General features: G+C 48.3%; 1 protein-coding gene across 8 annotated transcripts in view; it reads right to left on the bottom strand.

Moving 5' to 3' along the window:
• The window catches only part of TNIP1 (TNFAIP3 interacting protein 1), a 221,398-nt gene extending 196,185 nt beyond the window's left edge, over positions 1 to 25,213 (bottom strand). For all 8 annotated transcript variants that reach the window (XM_085617685.1, XM_085617688.1, XM_085617687.1 and 5 more), the window contains exon 1: positions 25,154 to 25,213. The gene's annotated coding sequence lies outside the window, so the exon portion shown is untranslated. The remainder of the gene's footprint in view (positions 1 to 25,153) is intronic.
• Between the last annotated feature and the right edge of the window lie 1,491 nt (positions 25,214 to 26,704).

The following is a 26,704-nucleotide window of genomic DNA, read 5'->3' as shown; positions in this document are numbered from 1 at the left end:
TCCTGACTGTACCTCACCCTAGGTTGCCTCCCCTCTAACCGTCCTGAAGAACTTTATCCCAGCATTTCTGCTGGTAACTGCACTTGGTATACTTGGGTGGTAACTACTGAAAATCTTGCTTTGGGTGGTCATAATGTAGTTATAGTCACTATTTTACAGGTATAAAATTTGCTAGTAGCTCAGGAAGACTTTCCTTGAGCAGAAGTAGCTCTCACTACAGAAATGGTTGGAGACCCCTGCTTTATAGCTTCTGAAATTGGTTTGAAAAAAAGAGGTGGTCGAGAAAGGTGTTCCAGTCCAGGAGTTCAATTGTTAGCGATATCTTGGACTGGAAGCCGTGTTGCCTGGCTCTCCCCTGTTCCTATTGATCAGCTTAGAAAAATACTTTTGGACATATTCTTGGAGTCCTTCATCTTTAACACAAAAATAAATTTTATCAGATCATAGATTGACCTACAAAAAAAAACTAAAGAGATTTTTTAAATACGGAGTTTCTACTCACACTCCTTTGGAGTGAAATAAGACAAACATGAGAAGTTCTCCACTTTTTGAGAGGACAGTTTAAAGATAGAACTCCTTGATTGAGATGAGGAGTATCGATTTGACACCGTACAGAAATCTAGGGCTACATGGACTTCCTTCAGAGAAGTCACACTAATTGTAAACCATACCTTTGTCCCATTTCCTAGTATTTATTCCCTGTACACTTCACAATGAGACAAGCTTTTCCATTGCACCCCACTGGGACAACTAATTAACAACCCCTCAAATATTTCATGAGGGACAGTCCCTTACCATCTAACGATGGGAGAGAAATCCCAGCTACTGAAAAATCCAAGAGCATTCAAGTTTCGGTTTAGGATGCAGCACAGAACTAAAAATAAATGCACTATACCTACAGGGGAAAGAAGAATTCTATCTACTTATAAAGCACTCCGCGCTCCTGAAAATACTCAAAGAAAACAGGCAAAATAGGCCCCGCCTTTGGGATGTATTGACTTGGCCAATGGCTTTTGGTGATGATGTACAGCATCAGAAAGATGCTGTGCAGCATGGTGAAATAAAAGGCATGGTGATGCCGCTGCATCGTTTGGTAGGCGTGTGCATGGGTGATGATGTGTCTGCGCACATGCACCATTTGCTTTTAAATTTAACAACCCGAGATGGATTGGTAATTAGAACTAAAAGATTAAATAGAAGTAGAGCAATAATTCCTCGAAAACAGATGCAGGAGAAATGATGCACCGGAAAAACAAAGTGATGCGTCCATTCCTTACTCTCAGGGTAGGTGATGCATCAAGTCCTCACTGCTGCGCAGGGTAGGTGATGCGGCAATTCCTTAATGCGAACACAGCCGCAGTTCGTACTGCCAGGCTACGCCGATGAAAAACTTGGTGCACAGGTGCGATTCATAGAAAATCCGGACACACTGAATCAATGTGGTGGGGAAACAGGCGCAGTTGATTTTCCAGCTGTGAAGTAGGTGATGTGTCGATTTCTTCAGCCTCACAGCCTGCTTTGAAGCAGATGCCTCGGACGTCGAGACATGGTGCTTGAGCTCAGTCTGCGGCGATCATTTAGCAGCACGGCAGGCGCTGCATCAGGAAAAACAGATGCTGAAGGTCAGTATGTGGATTTTCGGGCTTCTTTGCAGCAACAGCCACCCCCAAGAGCCCAGTACTGGAATTGGCACCACTTGGAAGGTCAAAACTCCCAGCAGAGGAGCTCAAGGGCTGCCGATGAAGTCTTTGATGGCCCTGAGACTTCTTAACAGGAGGCAAGCACACACAAGCTCCTGGAGAACATTGGCAAACATGATACAAAAAGCAAAGTCCAGTCCTTTCACTGCCCAAGACAGAAGCAGCAAGCAGTAGGCTAGCACAACAAAGCAACAAGTAGAGTGCACTTCCCCTCCTACAGCATCCAGTTCTTCTTCCTGGCAGAATGTCTTCTTAGTCCACAAATGTTCTGAAGTTATGGTGTCACAGCTCCAGTACTTATACCAGTTTTTGGCTTTGAAGCAGGCAAACTTCATGGGAAAGTCTTTGTAGTGCACAAGACTCTGCCTTTCCCTCACCTCGCTCCAGACACACTACAAGGGGGTGGTGACAGCTCTGTGTGAGGACAGGCATAGCCCTATTAAGGTGTCAGTGACAACTCATTCCACCACTCTAGCTCGGAAAGACCCAGCAGCCTGGTGATGGACCATCAGGATATGCAGGGCACACCTCAGCTCCCTTTGTGTGACTGTCTAGACTGAATCCACAAACAGCCCAACTGTCAGTCTAAACCAGACCTGGATTCCACAGGCAGGCAGAGGCACAGAATGGTAAAGCATGAAAATGCCCACTTTTTTTAAAGTGGCATTTTCCAACACACAATTTAAAAACCTACTTCACTAAAAGATGTATTTTTAAATTGTGAATTCTGGGACCCCAAACTCCATTTCTACGTCTATTGGAAGTCACACTTGTAAGAGATTACAAGGCAGCTCCAATGATAACCTATGGGAGAGATAGTCTTTGCAATAGTGAAACGAAATTCACAGTATTTCACTAGAAGGACATGTAAAACACGCCAATACATGTCCTACCTTTTAAATACACTGCACCTTGCCCAAGGGGCTACCTTGGGCCTACTTTAGGGGCGCCTTGCATGTAGTAAAAGAGAATGTTTGGGCCTGGCAAGTGGGTGCACTTGCCAGGTTGACATGGTAGTTTAAATCTGCCCACACAGACACTGCAGTGGCAGGCCTGAGAAATGTTTGCAGGGCTACTCATATGGGTGGCACAACCAGTGAAGCAGGCCCTCTAGTAGGATTTGATTTATAGGCCCTATGCGCACACACATTGCACTTTACTAGGGTCCTACAAGTAAATGAAATATGCCAATCATGGATAACCAATTACAGTTTACACAGGGAGCACTTGCACTTTAGCACTGATCAGCAGTGGTAAAGTACCCAGAGTTCTAAAACCAGCAAAAAACAAATACAGCACACAGTCAAAAACAGAAGGTCAAAAGCAAAAAAGACAGGGGAAAAAAACACACCAAAGATCCCAGGTAACAGAGAGCAAAACAACACTTTGATGCCCGATTCTGCCCCCCCCCCCCCCCACCAAAAAAAACCCATTATATAATCTTGACAGAAAAAAAAATACAGTGGGGGCAACTTAGGTACTTAATGTGGAGTTTGCGGGGGGAGTAGAAAAGCAGCACACGAGGAAGAGCTATATAGAGGTGGGCAGCTAAGCAAATGAGCAAGAAAGCAACACTAAGGTTGTGGGTTGGTGGGGGTAGAAGCTCACGAAAGAGAGAGAGAACTTGCAACAGAAAAAACACATCAAAGCATGGTGGGGGGGTTACTTGGGGGGACCAGAAGCACAATAAGAAAGGAGTTGGAAAACATGCACTAAAATGCTTAAGCAAAAGAAACAAGCATTGGAAAGGCCGACAGGTCTTACATACGTGAGGTATTGGCTCTGTCAATGGTATTTTAGCTATTTTGTGCAGCAACACGACTACTTTGCCACATGGCTGAAAGTTAATTGAAATAGGTCTCGCATTTGCGAGAGTTTAAGCTATTGGCATTGTAAATGACAATGCCTTTTATTTATGTGATGTTTTTAAAAACATAAATAAAAGGCATTGTCATTTAAAATGGCAATAGCTTAAACTGCTACAAATGTGAAACCTGTTGCATTGCAAATGCTTGCTTTGGCCGTTTGTGGGCCTGTTTTATGATCTTCTGGGCCGGTTTTTACTGTTAATTTCCCAGATATTAAAACAAACACTGCCTGCAAATCCACGCAATCTTCCATACCTTGCAAAACACATATACAGTGTGCCTTTACAAGTTCAGAATTGCCCCAAATTGCAACCATGACCCACTTTTTTAGCTTTCTACTACAGTATTGGCGGACACTTTTATTTTGGTGCCTGGGCCTTTTCGGTCCCAATCCGACCCTGCTTGGAAACGTAGGGTTTATAGTGGTGCAATGTCCCGTGGAGTGGAGTGGACATACATCGAGCTCAACAGACATTCCTGCCCGTCAGTGTCTTTGGATATATATTTCACACTTTCTCTTTTGATTAAGTTAGAACAAGCCCCTTCCACTCCTTAAAGGAAAACCCGTTCAGAAAAAGTGTGTACGAGAAAATGAATGAGTGAGTTGGTGTGGTGAGAGCTAGTGAGATGGTGGGTGAGGTGGGAGGTTGTGAATGAGTGGCTAGGTAAATGAGAGGAGGTGGGTCGATGGATCAATGTGTGAATGTATCATGGAATGATTGATTGGTGAGTGAGACAGATGATGTGTGTGTGGATAGTGGGTGGGGGAGCGAATAAGTGGTGGGTAAATGGGTTGGTTCTGAGTGAGTGACTAATTGGATGGCTCTGAGTGAGTTGACTTGTGTACCATACAGTGCCAACTGACTGGCCACTAGGCGCTTCTGTGAATCAGTGGTTTGTTTTTGGTGCTGGTGAAATGTGCTGGATTGTAAGCACTGGGATAAGCGAGTCTACACTACTCTCTGTTAGAGATATTTTGGTTCAGAGCCCTCGGACTGGCCAGGTGTATAAGACAAGAACCCTATAGATATTTATTGTATAGTACCCTATAGATATGTTGGTGTACATTATAGATATATTTATATTTATGTGTGTTTACAGAGATTTATAAATGATTGTTTCAAGTGTGTGGATCCCTATAGATCCGAGGCATACAGAGCTCTATAGTCGTTTTTTGTTCAGGGGGGGAGAGTGCATAGTAGTTATTTTGGCGCACAGTAGAAATGTTGGTGCGGACAGCCTTTTAGATGTATATGAACGTGTATGTTTTATGCATAGTCTCCGTGGCTGCTTGGGGCACAGAAGAGGGCCCTACAGATTGAGAGGCCCTTTAAATATGCTTGTGTGTATTAGACGTGCAGAGCCCTGTGGATACTTAGGTGCACGGATCCCTAGAGAAGCTTTGGTGAGCAGAGGTCAGTGGGACGGTCAGTATTTCTAAAGATATTTTGTGCACGGAGACCTGGTGAGTGTTTTGCGCACTGTGCCCCTTTAGAATGATGCTTAGGTGTACCGAGCCCTGCTGGGGTTTGGGTGCACAGAGAACTCTGTGGAAGGTAATGGGCACAGGCGACGGAAATATTTTATTATTCTCAGTCTAAGTACTAAGAATGCCAGACTCACTGTGAGAAAAAGCAGCCCTGAGGCAGCACCTGTGATTCATTGGACAGTGACTGTCATGAAGCCCTGCAACTGGCTGGGGGAGTCTTATCAGCAGGCCTTGGGATACCTGATAGAGACAAACGCACTCTCACGGGACACTCCGAGTCCAACACACACACACACACACACACACTATTGCACGCACACGCACACACATATTGCACGCAGGCAAATAAAACTGCTTTTATCAAAGTATAAAAATCACAAACTCTGCCTGACAAGGGGGTACAAAAAGCCTTTGTTCACTATCTCGTTTTTGGCAAAATGTCGCACTGTAAAGATTTGCCCGCACAGCAAACGCGAGGAGACGGCAAAGAGGAGTCCAGGCGTGTGCACATGCCCTGTCCGGGCGCGTGCAGGCACGGAAAAGAGGAGACGGCAAAGAGGAGTCCAGGCGTGTGCAGGGCAGGCACGCTGAACGAAGACGCGGCTGACCTGCTGCACTGCCGGAGGACTTGGATGGACATAGCGGTGAGTGTGCGGCGGCCTGGGCAGGCTGCGGGCGTGACGGCGGACTGTGTTACAAGACTGCCTGAGGGTCCTGTGTTGCGCTGATGCTGTGCGCGAGCAGAATCGCCAGTCAGTGTGGGCGGGGCCTAAAGGAGATATGGCGGACACAAACTCCACTTCCAAAGAAGACAGACAGAAAACCAACCACTATAGATCTCGCCCAGGCGAGCAGCGCATATGCTGCAACGCAGGCGAGACCTAAAAAAGCACTTTCAAACATTAGAGAGCCAGCAAAAAAAAAATAGTCTTTTAATCTAAAGAAATAATTGTGCAAATGATGGTGACAATGCTCACTGATAAGAAACAAAATGTCTGGAATAGACCGCACATGCAACGTCTAGGCATGACCTACAAAGTAGTTCCCTAAAAGTGAGCAGTGGAAGGATACAAGCAAGCCAAGCCAAAGGATGCTCAATAGGTTATGGGACAAATTGGACAAGGAAAGCCATTGAATAAGGAACACGTAAATGAGAATGACAATAAAGTCAAACAATTGTTAACAACTGGCAGGCTGTAGACCCTGTGTAATTTCTTGGTAAACTCATAATAGGTCTTTTCCAACTAGACAGCATAAGCTTAACGTCCCCTGTACTCAGCTGGGTAGTATACTAGTGTGAAAACCAATGTCAGTACACAAATCACCCATCCCAACCCCTTCACACTCCAGCAAGGTGTTCCTCGAGGTTTCTATCTCGCACATGCTCTTTTCAGTCTTTTTAAGGATCTTTTAGCTCCAACCTCAAACACTCCAAAACCCCAGAAGGCCTCAATGTGCATGGTACTCAAATCTATTTTTTTAAATGTCCTCCCTTAAAGATTGCCCCTAAAAAGCCTATGTTTTGGCTGATGGACGAGCCAGGGAGGATGGTGCATTATAAAATAGAAGCCGCTTCATGCAGTGTTTCTCCTAATCTCCCCATCTAACTGCTCCACCCCTGCTGCAGGCTGGCTCAACGCACTCTACTGTGTTGAACGACCAAACCAGCACTGTAGGAAGCACAAATTTCTTAGCTTCATCTTTTATTTTTATTTTACAGAAATTTATATAGCGCAAACTTGACCCGAAGGTATCGGCTATCAGAGCGCTTTACATAACACCAGTTGCGTTACATGAGGACACATTCATTTTTGTTAGGCACTGGGAGATTAAGTGATTTGGCCAGAATCACAGGATGTTTAGTGTCATTGCCGAGACTCGAACCCAGTTCCCCAGATCCAAGGTCGACCGCCCTAGCCGTTAGGCCAACTCCTCTCCCCTTGTACAAGAATGTATCCTATCAACGCACAACAACTCACTGGTCCTCTGAGGTATTACAGCTTACCTCCCAACCTCACAGAAGATGAATTCCGACAAGTTTTATTTTTTGGGGGAGGGGCGGGGGTTTATATAGCGAGAACTAGACCAGAGACATCGGGTATCAGAGCGCTTTACATGAGCACCAGTTTCATAACAGATGGACACATTTTTTTTTTTTTGTTAGGCACGGAGGGATTAAGTGATTTGCCCAGAATCACAGGATGTTGAGCGTCGTTGCCAAGACGCAAACCCGGTTCTCCAGCTTCGAGGCCGATCGCTCTAGCCGTAAGGCTACATCCTCTGCCCGAGTGACTCAACCCCATGTACTATCGAAGCCGACGCTGCCCCTCTCAAAGTTGCCCAGCGTGGTGCTGCAAGGCTGATATATAGTTCAAGAAATTCAGATTTTATTTCCCTAATTTTGATGGTGCACTGGTTCAAGTGACTCAGATGATGCAAAACAAGGTAACAATTTCTATTATAATTCATAAATGACAGACTGGGCCTGGAAAGTGCAGCTCTGTTGAAATGGAACAAAATGGTGGTAATCCTACCATAATGGAAGTTACTGCAGCACATGCAGACCCCAAAATGAAGCACTGAAATACCACGTTTAACCAGCCCGAAACTAAGCCTGGGCGGAGTTCATGGAGTTACGTGCCGCTCGTAGGCGTAGACTGCGGATAATATTTTAACAATCACATTTTTACGTGGCTGGAGCCGGTGGAACATTGTGATGCTAACCAACCTCTGAAGGCTGCGCTGACCAATCGCTGGGACTGCGAGGACCAGGGTGCCTTGGACTGCTGTAAACCCACACACCTGGTGCCTCTTCCCGGCCCACCTCCCGCCAACTTTCTCCATAAAACCCCTCACGGCCCCCGCTTCGCGGGCGCCGCTCGTAGGCGTAGACTGCGGATAATATTTTAACAATCACATTTTTACGTGGCTGGAGCCGGTGGAACATTGTGATGCTAACCAACCTCTGAAGGCTGCGCTGACCAATCGCTGGGACTGCGAGGACCAGGGTGCCTTGGACTGCTGTAAACCCACACACCTGGTGCCTCTTCCCGGCCCCTCCTCCCGCCAACTTTCTCCATAAAACGCTTCACGGCCCCCGCTTCGCGGGTGCCGCTCGTAGGCGTAGACTGCGGATAATATTTTAACAATCACATTTTTACGTGGCTGGAGCCGGTGGAACATTGTGATGCTAACCAACCTCTGAAGGCTGCGCTGACCAATCGCTGGGACTGCGAGGACCAGGGTGCCTTGGACTGCTGTAAACCCACACACCTGGTGCCTCTTCCCGGCCCCTCCTCCCGCCATCTTTCTCCATAAAACGCCTCACGGCCCCCGCTTCGCGGGAGCCGCTCGTAGGCGTAGACTGCGGATAATATTTTAACAATCACATTTTTACGTGGCTGGAGCCGGTGGAACATTGTGATGCTAACCAACCTCTGAAGGCTGCGCTGACCAATCGCTGGGACTGCGAGGACCAGGGTGCCTTGGACTGCTGTAAACCCACACACCTGGTGCCTCTTCCCGGCCCCTCCTCCCGCCAACTTTCTCCATAAAACGCCTCACGGCCCCCGCTTCGCGGGTGCCGCTCGTAGGCGTAGACTGCGGATAATATTTTAACAATCACATTTTTACGTGGCTGGAGCCGGTGGAACATTGTGATGCTAACCAACCTCTGAAGGCTGCGCTGACCAATCGCTGGGACTGCGAGGACCAGGGTGCCTTGGACTGCTGTAAACCCACACACCTGGTGCCTCTTCCCGGCCCCTCCTCCCGCCAACTTTCTCCATAAAACGCCTCACGGCCCCCGCTTCGCGGGTGCCGCTCGTAGGCGTAGACTGCGGATAATATTTTAACAATCACATTTTTACGTGGCTGGAGCCGGTGGAACATTGTGATGCTAACCAACCTCTGAAGGCTGCGCTGACCAATCGCTGGGACTGCGAGGACCAGGGTGCCTTGGACTGCTGTAAACCCACACACCTGGTGCCTCTTCCCGGCCCCTCCTCCCGCCAACTTTCTCCATAAAACGCCTCACGGCCCCCGCTTCGCGGGAGCCGCTCGTAGGCGTAGACTGCGGATAATATTTTAACAATCACATTTTTACGTGGCTGGAGCCGGTGGAACATTGTGATGCTAACCAACCTCTGAAGGCTGCGCTGACCAATCGCTGGGACTGCGAGGACCAGGGTGCCTTGGACTGCTGTAAACCCACACACCTGGTGCCTCTTCCCGGCCCCTCCTCCCGCCAACTTTCTCCATAAAACGCCTCACGGCCCCCGCTTCGCGGGTGCCGCTCGTAGGCGTAGACTGCGGATAATATTTTAACAATCACATTTTTACGTGGCTGGAGCCGGTGGAACATTGTGATGCTAACCAACCTCTGAAGGCTGCGCTGACCAATCGCTGGGACTGCGAGGACCAGGGTGCCTTGGACTGCTGTAAACCCACACACCTGGTGCCTCTTCCCGGCCCCTCCTCCCGCCAACTTTCTCCATAAAACGCCTCACGGCCCCCGCTTCGCGGGTGCCGCTCGTAGGCGTAGACTGCGGATAATATTTTAACAATCACATTTTTACGTGCCTGGAGCCGGTGGAACATTGTGATGCTAACCAACCTCTGAAGGCTGCGCTGACCAATCGCTGGGACTGCGAGGACCAGGGTGCCTTGGACTGCTGTAAACCCACACACCTGGTGCCTCTTCCCGGCCCCTCCTCCCGCCAACTTTCTCCATAAAACGCCTCACGGCCCCCGCTTCGCGGGTGCCGCTCGTAGGCGTAGACTGCGGATAATATTTTAACAATCACATTTTTACGTGGCTGGAGCCGGTGGAACATTGTGATGCTAACCAACCTCTGAAGGCTGCGCTGACCAATCGCTGGGACTGCGAGGACCAGGGTGCCTTGGACTGCTGTAAACCCACACACCTGGTGCCTCTTCCCGGCCCCTCCTCCCGCCAACTTTCTCCATAAAACGCCTCCCGGCCCCCGCTTCGCGGGGGCCGCTCGTAGGCGTAGACTGCGGATAATATTTTAACAATCACATTTTTACGTGGCTGGAGCCGGTGGAACATTGTGATGCTAACCAACCTCTGAAGGCTGCGCTGACCAATCGCTGGGACTGCGAGGACCAGGGTGCCTTGGACTGCTGTAAACCCACACACCTGGTGCCTCTTCCCGGCCCCTCCTCCCGCCAACTTTCTCCATAAAACGCCTCACGGCCCCCGCTTCGCGGGTGCCGCTCGTAGGCGTAGACTGCGGATAATATTTTAACAATCACATTTTTACGTGGCTGGAGCCGGTGGAACATTGTGATGCTAACCAACCTCTGAAGGCTGCGCTGACCAATCGCTGGGACTGCGAGGACCAGGGTGCCTTGGACTGCTGTAAACCCACACACCTGGTGCCTCTTCCCGGCCCCTCCTCCCGCCAACTTTCTCCATAAAACGCCTCACGGCCCCCGCTTCGCGGGAGCCGCTCGTAGGCGTAGACTGCGGATAATATTTTAACAATCACATTTTTACGTGGCTGGAGCCGGTGGAACATTGTGATGCTAACCAACCTCTGAAGGCTGCGCTGACCAATCGCTGGGACTGCGAGGACCAGGGTGCCTTGGACTGCTGTAAACCCACACACCTGGTGCCTCTTCCCGGCCCCTCCTCCCGCCAACTTTCTCCATAAAACGCCTCACGGCCCCCGCTTCGCGGGTGCCGCTCGTAGGCGTAGACTGCGGATAATATTTTAACAATCACATTTTTACGTGGCTGGAGCCGGTGGAACATTGTGATGCTAACCAACCTCTGAAGGCTGCGCTGACCAATCGCTGGGACTGCGAGGACCAGGGTGCCTTGGACTGCTGTAAACCCACACACCTGGTGCCTCTTCCCGGCCCCTCCTCCCGCCAACTTTCTCCATAAAACGCCTCACGGCCCCCGCTTCGCGGGTGCCGCTCGTAGGCGTAGACTGCGGATAATATTTTAACAATCACATTTTTACGTGGCTGGAGCCGGTGGAACATTGTGATGCTAACCAACCTCTGAAGGCTGCGCTGACCAATCGCTGGGACTGCGAGGACCAGGGTGCCTTGGACTGCTGTAAACCCACACACCTGGTGCCTCTTCCCGGCCCCTCCTCCCGCCAACTTTCTCCATAAAACGCCTCACGGCCCCCGCTTCGCGGGTGCCGCTCGTAGGCGTAGACTGCGGATAATATTTTAACAATCACATTTTTATGTGGCTGGAGCCGGTGGAACATTGTGATGCTAACCAACCTCTGAAGGCTGCGCTGACCAATCGCTGGGACTGCGAGGACCAGGGTGCCTTGGACTGCTGTAAACCCACACACCTGGTGCCTCTTCCCGGCCCCTCCTCCCGCCAACTTTCTCCATAAAACGCCTCACGGCCCCCGCTTCGCGGGTGCCGCTCGTAGGCGTAGACTGCGGATAATATTTTAACAATCACATTTTTACGTGGCTGGAGCCGGTGGAACATTGTGATGCTAACCAACCTCTGAAGGCTGCGCTGACCAATCGCTGGGACTGCGAGGACCAGGGTGCCTTGGACTGCTGTAAACCCACACACCTGGTGCCTCTTCCCGGCCCCTCCTCCCGCCAACTTTCTCCATAAAACGCCTCACGGCCCCCGCTTCGCGGGAGCCGCTCGTAGGCGTAGACTGCGGATAATATTTTAACAATCACATTTTTACGTGGCTGGAGCCGGTGGAACATTGTGATGCTAACCAACCTCTGAAGGCTGCGCTGACCAATCGCTGGGACTGCGAGGACCAGGGTGCCTTGGACTGCTGTAAACCCACACACCTGGTGCCTCTTCCCGGCCCCTCCTCCCGCCAACTTTCTCCATAAAACGCCTCACGGCCCCCGCTTCGCGGGTGCCGCTCGTAGGCGTAGACTGCGGATAATATTTTAACAATCACATTTTTACGTGGCTGGAGCCGGTGGAACATTGTGATGCGAACCAACCTCTGAAGGCTGCGCTGACCAATCGCTGGGACTGCGAGGACCAGGGTGCCTTGGACTGCTGTAAACCCACACACCTGGTGCCTCTTCCCGGCCCCTCCTCCCGCCAACTTTCTCCATAAAACGCCTCACGGCCCCCGCTTCGCGGGTGCCGCTCGTAGGCGTAGACTGCGGATAATATTTTAACAATCACATTTTTACGTGGCTGGAGCCGGTGGAACATTGTGATGCTAACCAACCTCTGAAGGCTGCGCTGACCAATCGCTGGGACTGCGAGGACCAGGGTGCCTTGGACTGCTGTAAACCCACACACCTGGTGCCTCTTCCCGGCCCCTCCTCCCGCCAACTTTCTCCATAAAACGCCTCACGGCCCCCGCTTCGCGGGTGCCGCTCGTAGGCGTAGACTGCGGATAATATTTTAACAATCACATTTTTACGTGGCTGGAGCCGGTGGAACATTGTGATGCTAACCAACCTCTGAAGGCTGCGCTGACCAATCGCTGGGACTGCGAGGACCAGGGTGCCTTGGACTGCTGTAAACCCACACACCTGGTGCCTCTTCCCGGCCCCTCCTCCCGCCAACTTTCTCCATAAAACGCCTCACGGCCCCCGCTTCGCGGGTGCCGCTCGTAGGCGTAGACTGCGGATAATATTTTAACAATCACATTTTTACGTGGCTGGAGCCGGTGGAACATTGTGATGCTAACCAACCTCTGAAGGCTGCGCTGACCAATCGCTGGGACTGCGAGGACCAGGGTGCCTTGGACTGCTGTAAACCCACACACCTGGTGCCTCTTCCCGGCCCCTCCTCCCGCCAACTTTCTCCATAAAACGCCTCACGGCCCCCGCTTCGCGGGTGCCGCTCGTAGGCGTAGACTGCGGATAATATTTTAACAATCACATTTTTACGTGGCTGGAGCCGGTGAAACATTGTGATGCTAACCAACCTCTGAAGGCTGCGCTGACCAATCGCTGGGACTGCGAGGACCAGGGTGCCTTGGACTGCTGTAAACCCACACACCTGGTGCCTCTTCCCGGCCCCTCCTCCCGCCAACTTTCTCCATAAAACGCCTCACGGCCCCCGCTTCGCGGGTGCCGCTCGTAGGCGTAGACTGCGGATAATATTTTAACAATCACATTTTTACGTGGCTGGAGCCGGTGGAACATTGTGATGCTAACCAACCTCTGAAGGCTGCGCTGACCAATCGCTGGGACTGCGAGGACCAGGGTGCCTTGGACTGCTGTAAACCCACACACCTGGTGCCTCTTCCCGGCCCCTCCTCCAGCCAACTTTCTCCATAAAACGCCTCACGGCCCCCGCTTCGCGGGTGCCGCTCGTAGGCGTAGACTGCGGATAATATTTTAACAATCACATTTTTACGTGGCTGGAGCCGGTGGAACATTGTGATGCTAACCAACCTCTGAAGGCTGCGCTGACCAATCGCTGGGACTGCGAGGACCAGGGTGCCTTGGACTGCTGTAAACCCACACACCTGGTGCCTCTTCCCGGCCCCTCCTCCCGCCAACTTTCTCCATAAAACGCCTCACGGCCCCCGCTTCGCGGGTGCCGCTCGTAGGCGTAGACTGCGGATAATATTTTAACAATCACATTTTTACGTGGCTGGAGCCGGTGGAACATTGTGATGCTAACCAACCTCTGAAGGCTGCGCTGACCAATCGCTGGGACTGCGAGGACCAGGGTGCCTTGGACTGCTGTAAACCCACACACCTGGTGCCTCTTCCCGGCCCCTCCTCCCGCCAACTTTCTCCATAAAACGCCTCACGGCCCCCGCTTCGCGGGTGCCGCTCGTAGGCGTAGACTGCGGATAATATTTTAACAATCACATTTTTACGTGGCTGGAGCCGGTGGAACATTGTGATGCTAACCAACCTCTGAAGGCTGCGCTGACCAATCGCTGGGACTGCGAGGACCAGGGTGCCTTGGACTGCTGTAAACCCACACACCTGGTGCCTCTTCCCGGCCCCTCCTCCCGCCAACTTTCTCCATAAAACGCCTCACGGCCCCCGCTTCGCGGGTGCCGCTCGTAGGCGTAGACTGCGGATAATATTTTAACAATCACATTTTTACGTGGCTGGAGCCGGTGGAACATTGTGATGCTAACCAACCTCTGAAGGCTGCGCTGACCAATCGCTGGGACTGCGAGGACCAGGGTGCCTTGGACTGCTGTAAACCCACACACCTGGTGCCTCTTCCCGGCCCCTCCTCCCGCCAACTTTCTCCATAAAACGCCTCACGGCCCCCGCTTCGCGGGAGCCGCTCGTAGGCGTAGACTGCGGATAATATTTTAACAATCACATTTTTACGTGGCTGGAGCCGGTGGAACATTGTGATGCTAACCAACCTCTGAAGGCTGCGCTGACCAATCGCTGGGACTGCGAGGACCAGGGTGCCTTGGACTGCTGTAAACCCACACACCTGGTGCCTCTTCCCGGCCCCTCCTCCCGCCAACTTTCTCCATAAAACGCCTCACGGCCCCCGCTTCGCGGGTGCCGCTCGTAGGCGTAGACTGCGGATAATATTTTAACAATCACATTTTTACGTGGCTGGAGCCGGTGGAACATTGTGATGCTAACCAACCTCTGAAGGCTGCGCTGACCAATCGCTGGGACTGCGAGGACCAGGGTGCCTTGGACTGCTGTAAACCCACACACCTGGTGCCTCTTCCCGGCCCCTCCTCCCGCCAACTTTCTCCATAAAACGCCTCACGGCCCCCGCTTCGCGGGTGCCGCTCGTAGGCGTAGACTGCGGATAATATTTTAACAATCACATTTTTACGTGGCTGGAGCCGGTGGAACATTGTGATGCTAACCAACCTCTGAAGGCTGCGCTGACCAATCGCTGGGACTGCGAGGACCAGGGTGCCTTGGACTGCTGTAAACCCACACACCTGGTGCCTCTTCCCGGCCCCTCCTCCCGCCAACTTTCTCCATAAAACGCCTCACGGCCCCCGCTTCGCGGGTGCCGCTCGTAGGCGTAGACTGCGGATAATATTTTAACAATCACATTTTTACGTGGCTGGAGCCGGTGGAACATTGTGATGCTAACCAACCTCTGAAGGCTGCGCTGACCAATCGCTGGGACTGCGAGGACCAGGGTGCCTTGGACTGCTGTAAACCCACACACCTGGTGCCTCTTCCCGGCCCCTCCTCCCGCCAACTTTCTCCATAAAACGCCTCACGGCCCCCGCTTCGCGGGTGCCGCTCGTAGGCGTAGACTGCGGATAATATTTTAACAATCACATTTTTACGTGGCTGGAGCCGGTGGAACATTGTGATGCTAACCAACCTCTGAAGGCTGCGCTGACCAATCGCTGGGACTGCGAGGACCAGGGTGCCTTGGACTGCTGTAAACCCACACACCTGGTGCCTCTTCCCGGCCCCTCCTCCCGCCAACTTTCTCCATAAAACGCCTCACGGCCCCCGCTTCGCGGGTGCCGCTCGTAGGCGTAGACTGCGGATAATATTTTAACAATCACATTTTTACGTGGCTGGAGCCGGTGGAACATTGTGATGCTAACCAACCTCTGAAGGCTGCGCTGACCAATCGCTGGGACTGCGAGGACCAGGGTGCCTTGGACTGCTGTAAACCCACACACCTGGTGCCTCTTCCCGGCCCCTCCTCCTCTCGCTATTTAGCCTTTAGCCCCTGAACGCGTGAGCGGGACGCGTGCGGGGCGTAGACTGGGGCGAAGCCTGGGCAAAGGGTGGGCCGTCTGAGGCCGTCCGAGGACGATCGTGGACGGGACGGGCCACCCCTCTAACCTTCTCAGCTCGGTGAGAGTATTGTTTGTGTATTACCTAAAGTTCTAGTATATTGTGGATATTTTTGTTTTTAGAGCACAGTCGGACCTTATTTGTATACCTATTTTCCTCTATAGCTCATAAGATGCCTCTTGACGCTGACAATCCCCGTACCTTAACAGTTAACACCTCTAAAGGTCCAGTGTCAGGAACAATCGATCAGTTCTTCAAACGCGTAACTACCGTTTTGGAGAAAGAAATAGCGGATACTGAAAAGCGTTTATCTTTAGATCTGCTAACAGGCAAGCGTTCCTCATTGGGTATGATTGGTAATGCTCTCTCCCCAGATGTCCTAAATGAGGGCGCAGGTACCTTTAAATCCCACTCTACGCACGGAAGGACAAAAAAAGTTCCACATGTTGATTCCTCAGGCACGGTTCCTTTTTCTGATAACATAAGCAGCCTAACACTGTCAGGGCTATCAGATTCACCGAACCTAGCTATCACCCCCCCCGCCGATTGTGGAACCAGAGGTCAACAGACAACCAGTAAGAAAGAGACGATGTACCTCAATGAAGTCATCCGTGGCTAAAAAGAAGAAGGCTAAATCCTCAGCCCAAAACCCGAATCTACCAGGTTTTGTACCGCAAAAAAACTCTCACTCAACCACTAATGCTTTGGGAGTATCTTCTAGCCATGATATTATGACCAACCTACTTACAAAAATAGAGATTTTGATTAAATCCCTATTACTTCCACTTTTGGAAAGGTCTAGATTAATAAATGTACACCTGGAAGATTTAAGTAAACAAGTGGAAAGAAATAACTCAGTTACCTCTGAATTGCTTAATATTTACACCAAAAGCAGTATTAATGAACAACCCCCTTCTACATCTCTCGCGGCAATGCGATCCCCATCTACTGATAACTTGCCGACATTGACTATTGCTCGGGGGGAAAACTCTGTGGCAATAGTATCTAATAAAACTACAGAGTCTGGCAAAACCCACCATGCAATAAACGGCAAAGAATTGGATGGGGAGAAAAAGGTGGTTAATAGTCCTAAAATTGGCTTTCCAGAAGTAACTGAAGAGACAAAAAGCAAAAACGCTAATATTTCCCCGGCAACAACTAATGTGAGGAAAAGGGTTATAAAAGATCAAGAGAATAGTGATTGGTTACCTCAGTCCCAATATATTCCGGCAAGTAGAAGAGTGGACTTACCCCCAGAATCAGCCCCATACACAATTATCCTGACAGGGGTTCCTGAACTACCAGAGGGTGTAAGGGAGGACTTTTATGCGTTAAAAAACAAAACCATTTATTGGTTGACCCATAATAGACCCCTCCCTGCACATATAAATGGAGAAATTCTTATGGTGAGACGTACATGTTGGGTAGGAACAAGACCAAAGGAAAAAAAGGGGGACGTGATTATCATAAATTTTAGAGATCACAGAGCGGTTAGATGCATAGGGGATTGGTACGAAGCTAGAGGGGAGGAAGCAATCTCCACACACCTTGTCAACTACTTCTACCCAAGAGAATTGATTTCCCATCTTAAACCCCATGCTAGAAAAGATCCCCCTCTTAATCGGAGGGCAGTAGAGCATTATTCCTCCTATCAAGCCCCTCGCAATCACTTTTCCAATCCCCACTTAAGTGATGGGTTCCGGAACAATAACCATCAGTTTTGTCAGGATTTAAATCCATCTTCTTGGAATAATTATCCCTACACACATCAGAGGTTCAATATACCTACTGCTAATCCTTACGCAGTTCTGTATAGTTTGGAAAATGTAGACTGACTCAAAGATGGAGATACTCAACCATGGAAACCCATAGAATTTTGTCAATCTCCTATTAATGTTAATGATCTTGTAACTGAAAACGTGGAAACTCAAATAACAGAAAATACTGGTCCTCAAATGGTACAAAATCTTCTACAAATTGGTGGCATAGTAACTACCCCAACGAGGAATATTTGTAGTGATTCTCATGGTCAGTCGGGGTCCGTAGAATTAAGAGCTTCAGAGAATCCCCCCGTAGTGGAAGCAATTAATATAAACAAAAGCTCTGTTATAAGAGAATCTGACATTACACTACAAATGTCATGGAACATCGCAGGCCTACGCCCCAAAATAATGGACGGGTCCTTAATGGACTTTGTTGAAGACCACCATGTAATCTGTTTACAAGAGACATGGTCCACCAATGAACAACATTTGATGGGCTATAAAACATATTTTTCACCGGCAGTTGCGGGTCCTCATGGCAGGGCAAAGGGGGGCTTGACGATATTTATAAAAAACACCATACCTGGGTTAAAAGTAACCCCCCTTAGACTCCACACTAACTATCAGGTTCTGAAACTCACATTTATAAGGAAGGGGGTAGTATTTCTAGTAAATTTCTATGATAACCTCCCTGAATGTGAGAGACTAGAACTGTTTGGCGCACTTCGTAATAAACTCCTCACATTGACAAAAAAAATACAAGGGTTAGAAGTCCCAAGCATCGTTTGGGGCGGTGACTTCAATCACCACCCCTGCAGCGTGAAAAATAGTAACATTTGTGGGGTGGGGGAAGAAACTGATAATCATGTGACTCATTTTAGTCACACAAAGTTAGGAGATTCACTAAATGAAATGATGTCAGAATTAGGCCTGGTGATTTTAAATAAAATAAATATCTCTTCAGGACAGTTACAGCCTACCTATTTGGGTAGGGGCTGGGAGACAACAATCGATTATTTCCTGGTCTCGGCTATATTGGAAAATAAAGCTCAGGGCTTTAGATTAATAAATAATATATTAAGTGATCATGCAGCCCTGGTTTTCACCTTGATCATCGATGCGGGGAAATTTAACCCATACACGATGATGACTGTTCTTGCTCAGAATAATATCCACCTTACAAAATTAAATGGCTTCACTATAGGTTGGGGCAAGATAGAACCAGAAGTACTAACCAAGAAGGTGGTCCAGGCGGCATATCCCGCCATTGGGAAATGTTTAGACAGTGATACTAATCAATTAGAATTACTGCATAATTTTAGAATAATATTGGAGAAAGTAAAAGATTTTTTAACGCGCACTAATAAAGGGGAAAAGGGCGAGAAAAGAGGGTGGTTTAGTCATGAATGCACCCTAGCTCATAAACTCTTAAAAAAAGCCTTGACAAAACCCGTAAGAGATCAAGAGGAAATTAGTAACTTAAGGAGGACTTACCGCCTAGCCTGTAAAAAAAGGAAACAGGAATTAAAAAAATCTTTATGGGATCAATTATATGAGAGTTCTCAGGCAAAAAATGGTGAGATGTTTTGGAAGGTGGTAAAGACTCCCTTCCTGACGGATAGTTGTGATCAGCCAAGAGTTGAAGTGGCGATTGATGGCGTAACATGGGTAAACCACTTCTCTAAAGTCTTTAGTAAAACACAAGCAGTGGACCCATTAGAGAAGACGAATGATAGTCCTCAAGAAGTCTTATTTCCGATTCCATTAACCTTTGAATTACACGAAGTTATAAATGCCGTTAAAGCAAGTAAATCGGGAAAAGCCCCCGGACCAGATGGTGTACCAGTTGACTTTTTTAAATTTAAACTCGACCTGTGGGCGCCAATCCTGAAGGGGGTGTTCGATGCGGCAATGAATCACGGGTTAATTGAAACTTGGACTCAATCAATTATGATTCCGATTTTCAAGAAAGGAAATAGAGAGGAGGCCTCCTGCTATCGGCCAATATCATTACTAGATTCTCTTGGCAAAGTTTTGGGTAGGGTGGTATTACAGCGACTTCAGGAGTGGGCAGAAGACCATAATATATTATCTGTTTTTCAGTTTGGTTTCCGGGAGGGCTTTGGTACAATAGAACAGGCATTGAATTTAAGCCTACTGATGGGAAAATATGTTACAGCAAAAGAAGGAAGACTCTACATGGTCTATGTCGACCTTACTGCGGCATTCGACTGTGTTTCCCACTCAAAGCTCTGGTCTGTCCTTATTGAGATGGGTATAGATCCAGCCCTGGTAAATCTTCTTCGTGCATTATACTCTAATGCATCGTCCAGGGTTCGTTTTGGAACAATGGGTGAATTATCCGAGTCCTTTAGGGTGGAACGCGGCGTGAGGCAGGGTTGTGTCTTGGCCCCCTTTCTCTTCTCACTCTACACTAACGGTCTGGAAGTAGAGATGTTGAGAGGGGCCCTTGACCTCCCTCAAACAAAAGATCACCTCATTCCAGCGCTTCTGTATGCGGATGACGCAGTAATCTTAGCGCGTACTCCGCGAGAATTGCAGAAATCCCTAGATAGGTACTCGACGTTTATGGGCACCCTGGATCTGAAAATAAATATAAAAAAAACCTATGTGATGGTGGCAGGAAGGGATATGAAAAGAGGAAAGTCCATTTTCCTAGACAAAGAGAGGCTGGATTCTACAACCCAATACCCGTACCTTGGAGTCATGATTGATGAAAAACTTAATTGGAAAGTGGCTATTGAAGCTCGTAAACACCAACTTATGCGCGCAATAACGGCCCTCATAAAATTTTCCCAGAAATTAGGAAAGAGACCACCCGTAGAATTGCTTCGCATCTATGTAGCGAAGTGCCATTCAATCGCACTCTACGGGGCAGGCGTGTGGGGGCATAAAAACACGACTGCGCTGCAAGTTGCAGAGAACACCTTCATGAGATTTCTCCTGATGACCTCCAAACGCGCATCCACTTTTTCCTGTCATGCTGAACTTGGTATGGCCCACATTGAGGATTTGGCCAAAATTCAACCCCTCCTCTTGTGGCGCCGTATCTGGACATCATCAAAAAATTTCCTTACTAAGGAGATTGTAGCAGACTGCATGTCTCTGGGGCATGCAGGGAAAATTGAGTGGCTGCTTTATGTAAAAAAGTTTTTTATTGATTTGGGTTTGTCCAAATATTATGTTAACCCTGAACTAATGTCCGAGATCTCAAAGAAAGAATTAAAAACAATAGCTCTCTCCTTTTTGGATGAAATACGGTTAACCAAAGAGATAAGTAAGACATCTGTTCAACACTCCATGATAGTCGCGACCACAATGTACATTGGACCATATTTGACCTATGTTGACTCCCAATTTGAGCGTTTTTTGTTAACACGTTTTAGACTGAATGTTTTTCACAGGCTCGTAGCATTTCCTAAATGCAATTCATGGAAAGAGGTTCTAGGGGCGTGTCCCTGTGATGAAACTTCGGCTCAAACAACAATGCACACTGTCCTGTTCTGTAAGTTTTACGCTGAGCACCGTAATATATGGCTAATTCCATCACTAAGAACTCTTGGTTTCAGACGATGTCGCCCTGCTATGCTGCACTTACAATTCTTGAATACTGTACTTATCACAAAAACTGTTGTGACATTTTTAAAGTTTATTTATTATCATAGAACAAATCTTGGTTGAAATAATCACTGCTACCTTAAATAATCTTATACATTGAGTTTATTGCGGATGATATGTTCTTTGTATGTACTTTTATGGTTATAATTGTTTCTATATAACCGAATAAAGATTTACTACTACTACGTGGAACTCTGAGTGACCAAAAAAATCTGCCGCGCTACACGGAACTTCCGTGAGCAGCGGAGTGCACCTGGTAATGCCTGTTTGCGTTGGTTTTCAGTGCTGTGTGTTTGTCCTGTGCTGGAAAATTAACACAAACAGCATGTGCAGTGCAAAAGGGCACTGCTTCTTTAGTGCCCCTCGAGAAGATTTTCTACTCGAGCGGCAACTTTCTCAAGGTGAACAAAAGGTTTCTCAAACCGAGCGGTCGCTACCCCCCTTATTGAGAAATCCGACCGCCTGCATCGAGAAATCTCGCCAGAAGGTGGAATTTTCTCACTCATGCTCGTAAACTTGACGTTGGGGAGCGCAAGCAAAAATCTCGCCGGAAGGTGCATTTTCCTTGCTCGCCACTTGATGCTGGGGAGTGCGAGAGAGGACAAAAACTACACTCCACGTTTTTTGGAACTCTACAGCTTTTCCAAATATGAATGAACCACGGGTGGTCCATACGGCTCCCATTTGGAGGATAGAGGTGGTGGCAGCCCCCTTCCCCCTACCGGTTTCTTCCCCAGAATCTGGTCCTTCCTGAACTCTGTATTATAGTTCAGGTTGATAGGTCCCTACGCTAATGTCCAGAATTCTGAGGCTTCCCAGTCGAGTTGCTTGTCAATTCAGGATTTTGCTTTGCATTCTGGGACAAGTAGTGTTGTGTATCACATTATAAAATCATGGGTACGGGTCCAAAGCAAAAATCGTAGCCTGTGTGCTCTATACACATGGGACTGGGAAATGTGAGAGCACACTTACAGCAATTTGTGGTAAAAATGAATACCTATGTCAAGGACACCACTGACTTTTTGACAAAAATCAAACAATTGGAATTTCCTACCGATGAAGAAATATGGCTATGTACCATCGACGGAAAATTCCTCTACACCTCGATCCCTCATAACCTCGGGATAGAAGCAATAGAAGAAACACTTCTACAATCAGAATTGGATCACGATTTCCAAGTGTTTATCATGGAATTACTCACCTTCACATTGTACCAAAGCTACTTCAGGTGGAAAGATGAATACGATTTACAATTAACCGGCACTTCAATGGGCAATTGTGCCGCACCGGCATATGCGAATATCTTCATGCACGTCTTCGAAAATAAACACATTTTAAGCCTTGACACCTGGAAGAAACACGCATGGTTGTTCCTACACTATATCGATGACATCTTTGTATTATGGCGTGGCACGTTCGCCACCCTAACATCAGCTTTGGAAAATCTGAACACGATCAATGACCGTATACAATTCACCTTTAACATCCACAAAACTTCCATAGCCTATCTGGATGTACTTTTGACTAAACATGGCAATAAACTTACCACCACTATGTTCAGAAAATCAACTGACCGCAACAACTTCCTACATTACAAACGTTTCCATCAACCGTCATTGAAAAATCATTTACCTTTCTCACAACTACTCAGGGTAAAGAGGATAGTATCAGATGACCTGGAATTGCAGTCACAGACTAAGAAGATGATCCGTCGGTTCCAAGACCGCGGATACCCGCATGAAATTCTACTAAATGCCATTACCAAAGCTTCCAATGCTCTGTTACAACCTTCGAATCGCATCGATCAGCAACGCAGACAAGTCCACAGTTCGGCGTTTACGTCCGCCTCTGGTTATACATCAGTGCACTTGTTTTGATTTTTTTATATTTGCCGCTATTATTTCTCTTTCATTGTGCCCGTTTGTCCGTTTAACTGCACTTGCGTCCCGCACATTTCTTGACACACTGTGACTGAATATCTTTAGCAACCAGAAGGGAGATTTAGATCAATGTTCGTCTGTTCATCCCACCACCTCCACAGAGCGTACTAAGCATGCATCCACAGAGTTGACTGATCACAGCCGGTGAATTTTTTTCTTTCCAATATGGGCACCATAAACTAACCACCAATTACATGAATATAATGTTGCTATTGACGTGGTCCCTCATTTGACACTAGCTTACTTCATTGTTTAGATTCCCCTGATGAAGGGCCCCCAGTGAGCCCGAAATGCATTGGGACCATATATGAAAGATTTTGCAATCGCATCAGGATGTTGTTCCACATCATTGACATGAATTGAATTCATCTTAATGAAAGAAATAAAGTATACTTGCAATTCTTGGCACAAGATTTTGATTGAACCTCACCAACCTACTTAAATTTCACCCACGCGATTCTCCTTCGTAGCGCCCAGAGGGACGTTATCTAATGGTAGATAATGCTTGTTGGAATCTTGTTCTCAACACTCCCCGGTTCAGAGAGTGATACCTCCGAGGCACACGACCAGGGCCGGCTTTAGGGCGGTGCGACCGGTGCCACCGCACCGGGTGCTGGCTTCCTATGGGCGCCGTGTTTGCAAGTTTGTTATGTTTTTGAAGCACCTGCTGCAGTGTTTCTTTCCTCCGGCAATTGCCAGGACTCACAAAAATGTCAAAATAACTCGTGTGATTAATTATCTTCCTGGAGAGAGCTCAGTGTTTTGTATAGTTGAGGTTTTGACCTCTGTGAAGTTAGTGCAGAGGGTTAATATGCCTGCTGCAAAGAACGTGTACCAAGTCGATTTCAGAGTGCATATAATGTGAACACATCAGCAGGTTACTGCTTTTAAAAGAGACATCCTTTTGTTACTTGCAATTTATAACTTAAAGTCCTAATATTCAACAGTGAGCTATTAACTTTCATCATAGAACTGCATACACACTGCAAAGCATACATTAGGACATTGATTAATGTTGCATAAAGGGTTAATTTGACTAGAAATCGATTCTTATTATTAAAGAAAACTCCCAACTATGCTGTTTCTTTTTCGAGTGTGTGCTTCTCCACACCAAGCACTCTTAACCTATACTGCCTACCAGTATGGATGACATGTGACTCCTACACTTTTAGTCCTTTGGCTTATGTAAACATTTCCTATATTCTGATTTAAAACACGTATGATTGATTGTCTCTGTGTAATGTGTGTGTGATGCAAAGTGCTCTGACACCCTACACTGGTATGAGTGGCGCTATATAACTAATTCAATGTATATGAGAGAGTGTAGTTATGGAGACTGTTAAAGGGTGCTAGTGAGAGAATCTGTGGTGGAGGTGGACATTGGGGGGCGCCAACAAACACTGTCGCACAGGGCGCCACCAGCGCTAAAGCCGGCCCTGCACACGACAACCTACTTACCCCTTATTGACCATAGGCTTGTGCACGTCTAAACTTCAATATATTTAGCACTGTGGTGTCCACACTTGCAGCGGAGCATCCTTTATAAAACCCCAGTTAGTGTAATGACCACCGGGGCACTGTTAACTCTGTCCACCCCAGTACAGTAACAAACGATCTATCCGGTGTTCGAGTCTTTGACCAGTAAGTTAAACACACATCTCAACAGCGAGAGCTTACCTCGCTGAGCAATCCAAGGGGGCTCACATGCAGCAGTGCCCCAACTGCAACATCCCTCAATCTTTCCTCCCTTCCAACACACACCATAACCAGTACCCAACCAGAGAACCCGGCGTGTGTCCTCAACTCTTTCTACAACACAGCTGACAAAGTTATTCGCCCTTCTTCAGTATGTACCCCTCACTCACTGTGTCCATATTAAAGCCCATACCCTCTACAGGCACTAACTAGTAGCCTGGCCAGGACGAACCTGCATCCTTCTTACAAACACACCACAAGAAGAATCCTCGACTGTGCAACGGGGGAGGCTCCCCGGAGATACCCCCTCGGAGGCATGGCAGATATTGAGACCCGTGGACAAAAATCTTACCTGGCTCTTTTGAGGGTGCCTGCCAGTGTCCTCCGTCTCATGCCCGCACTGCCTTGCTGTGACAGCATCACTTCCGCCATCGCTCGCTTCCCCTTGCCCCGCCTCTGAGGGAATTTCCCAGTGGCCTGTGATAGGCAGCGCTGGTAGTTGCAAAACAATGTGGTGCAGTGAGCAAAACTAAGGTAATTCGGAAATAATAGTGATTGTGGTGCGGCCGTGGTGGGAAGGGAACGTTTGGGAGTACGTGTGAGGGGGGAGATTAAAGGAAACAGCCTATGACTGTTCGGGGCAACGCGCTCTGCTTACATGTGTGTGAGCTCAGCTTCAGATGCATGATGGGTCGTGTAGTTTCCTTAGTCCTCGCGAGGGTAGTTAATCATACCCGGGTTTATTTTATAGTCCTCCTGTAACACTGAGTTAAAAGTTGGGCTTCAAGTCTTTGAAGGCACGGCGAAAAACCTGAACTGGAGGAGCTGCTCGCGCATGGATCAGGGCACATGAGAACTCAGAAAATGCAGCAAGTGGAGGCGTGTCTGGAGTTCTGTCAGCCCTACTGCTTCTGACAACCCGACCCCCCCCCCCCCCCCCTTTATATTCCGAACGTATGAGGATCCCACCAGCCGCAGCAGATTTTCCAAGATGGAAAAGTTACATGGTCTCTGCGGGTGACCCTCGAGGTGTCAATACTATCCATGCTGGGTGTGAGGTGGACATCAAACCTCGGCCTTACGTTCACATCGCCTTCTTCGAGTTAGTTAGTAGTGTCGCATGTTTTAAATGTCAGATTAATTTAAGAAGCAAATAATGCAATCACAGCAGAACTCGTCAAATGTATATTACTATACCATGTACTATAATATATGCTGTAAGTAGTAAGTGTGTCCAAGTGTGACACGCAATTAGATTAAACGTGTTTAAACATACCTACTATACGAACATCTACTTTGACTCCAAAACAGTCTTCGCCTGTAAACATTTGAACAGATGCAACAGCGCCAATGTAATTGCATGGCATAGCGCACGTGCACGCGCATTCTAATCATTTTCTAATAGGTTGGCTGATAATGTCTGACCTTCTTTGCGGGCTGCAGTGGTCCGCATGACAGCGACATAATAGATGACATCTGTCTGGGCAGGGCACAAGTCGGGGGTACGCGCAGGTGGGCGGCGTCCACCCACTATTTTCACAGCGTGGACGCCGTGCACCCTGCCAAGAATTTGGGCCCCACAGAAGTACGCTGAACTGGTCCCGGTGTTGTTTTCAAACTCCGGGACACATTCAGCAGCGCGTGCACGTTGTCTGTTTTCCATCTGTAACACCGTGCAGGCAGGGAGTGCACTTTCTTGGTTCAGACTCCTGCTGGCCCCACAACAAAGGCCAAATCTGAGGGGGTCATCAGGCCTCCTTTTGTTTGAGTCTCTTGGCTGGGAACATGCAGGGCCCTCACACCTAGAAGCAAACACAGCAGAGGGGAAACAAAGGCTCACACATTGGTAGCACTTCACACACATTTTAAGGAGGCAGCTTTTCACTTTGTTCAGGCTCTGTTT

The sequence above is a fragment of the Triturus cristatus genome, chromosome 7 (assembly GCF_964204655.1).
Source record: "Triturus cristatus chromosome 7, aTriCri1.1, whole genome shotgun sequence".
Classification (NCBI taxonomy): Eukaryota; Metazoa; Chordata; class Amphibia; order Caudata; family Salamandridae; genus Triturus; species Triturus cristatus.
This window is presented reverse-complemented; position numbering and strand designations above follow the sequence as displayed.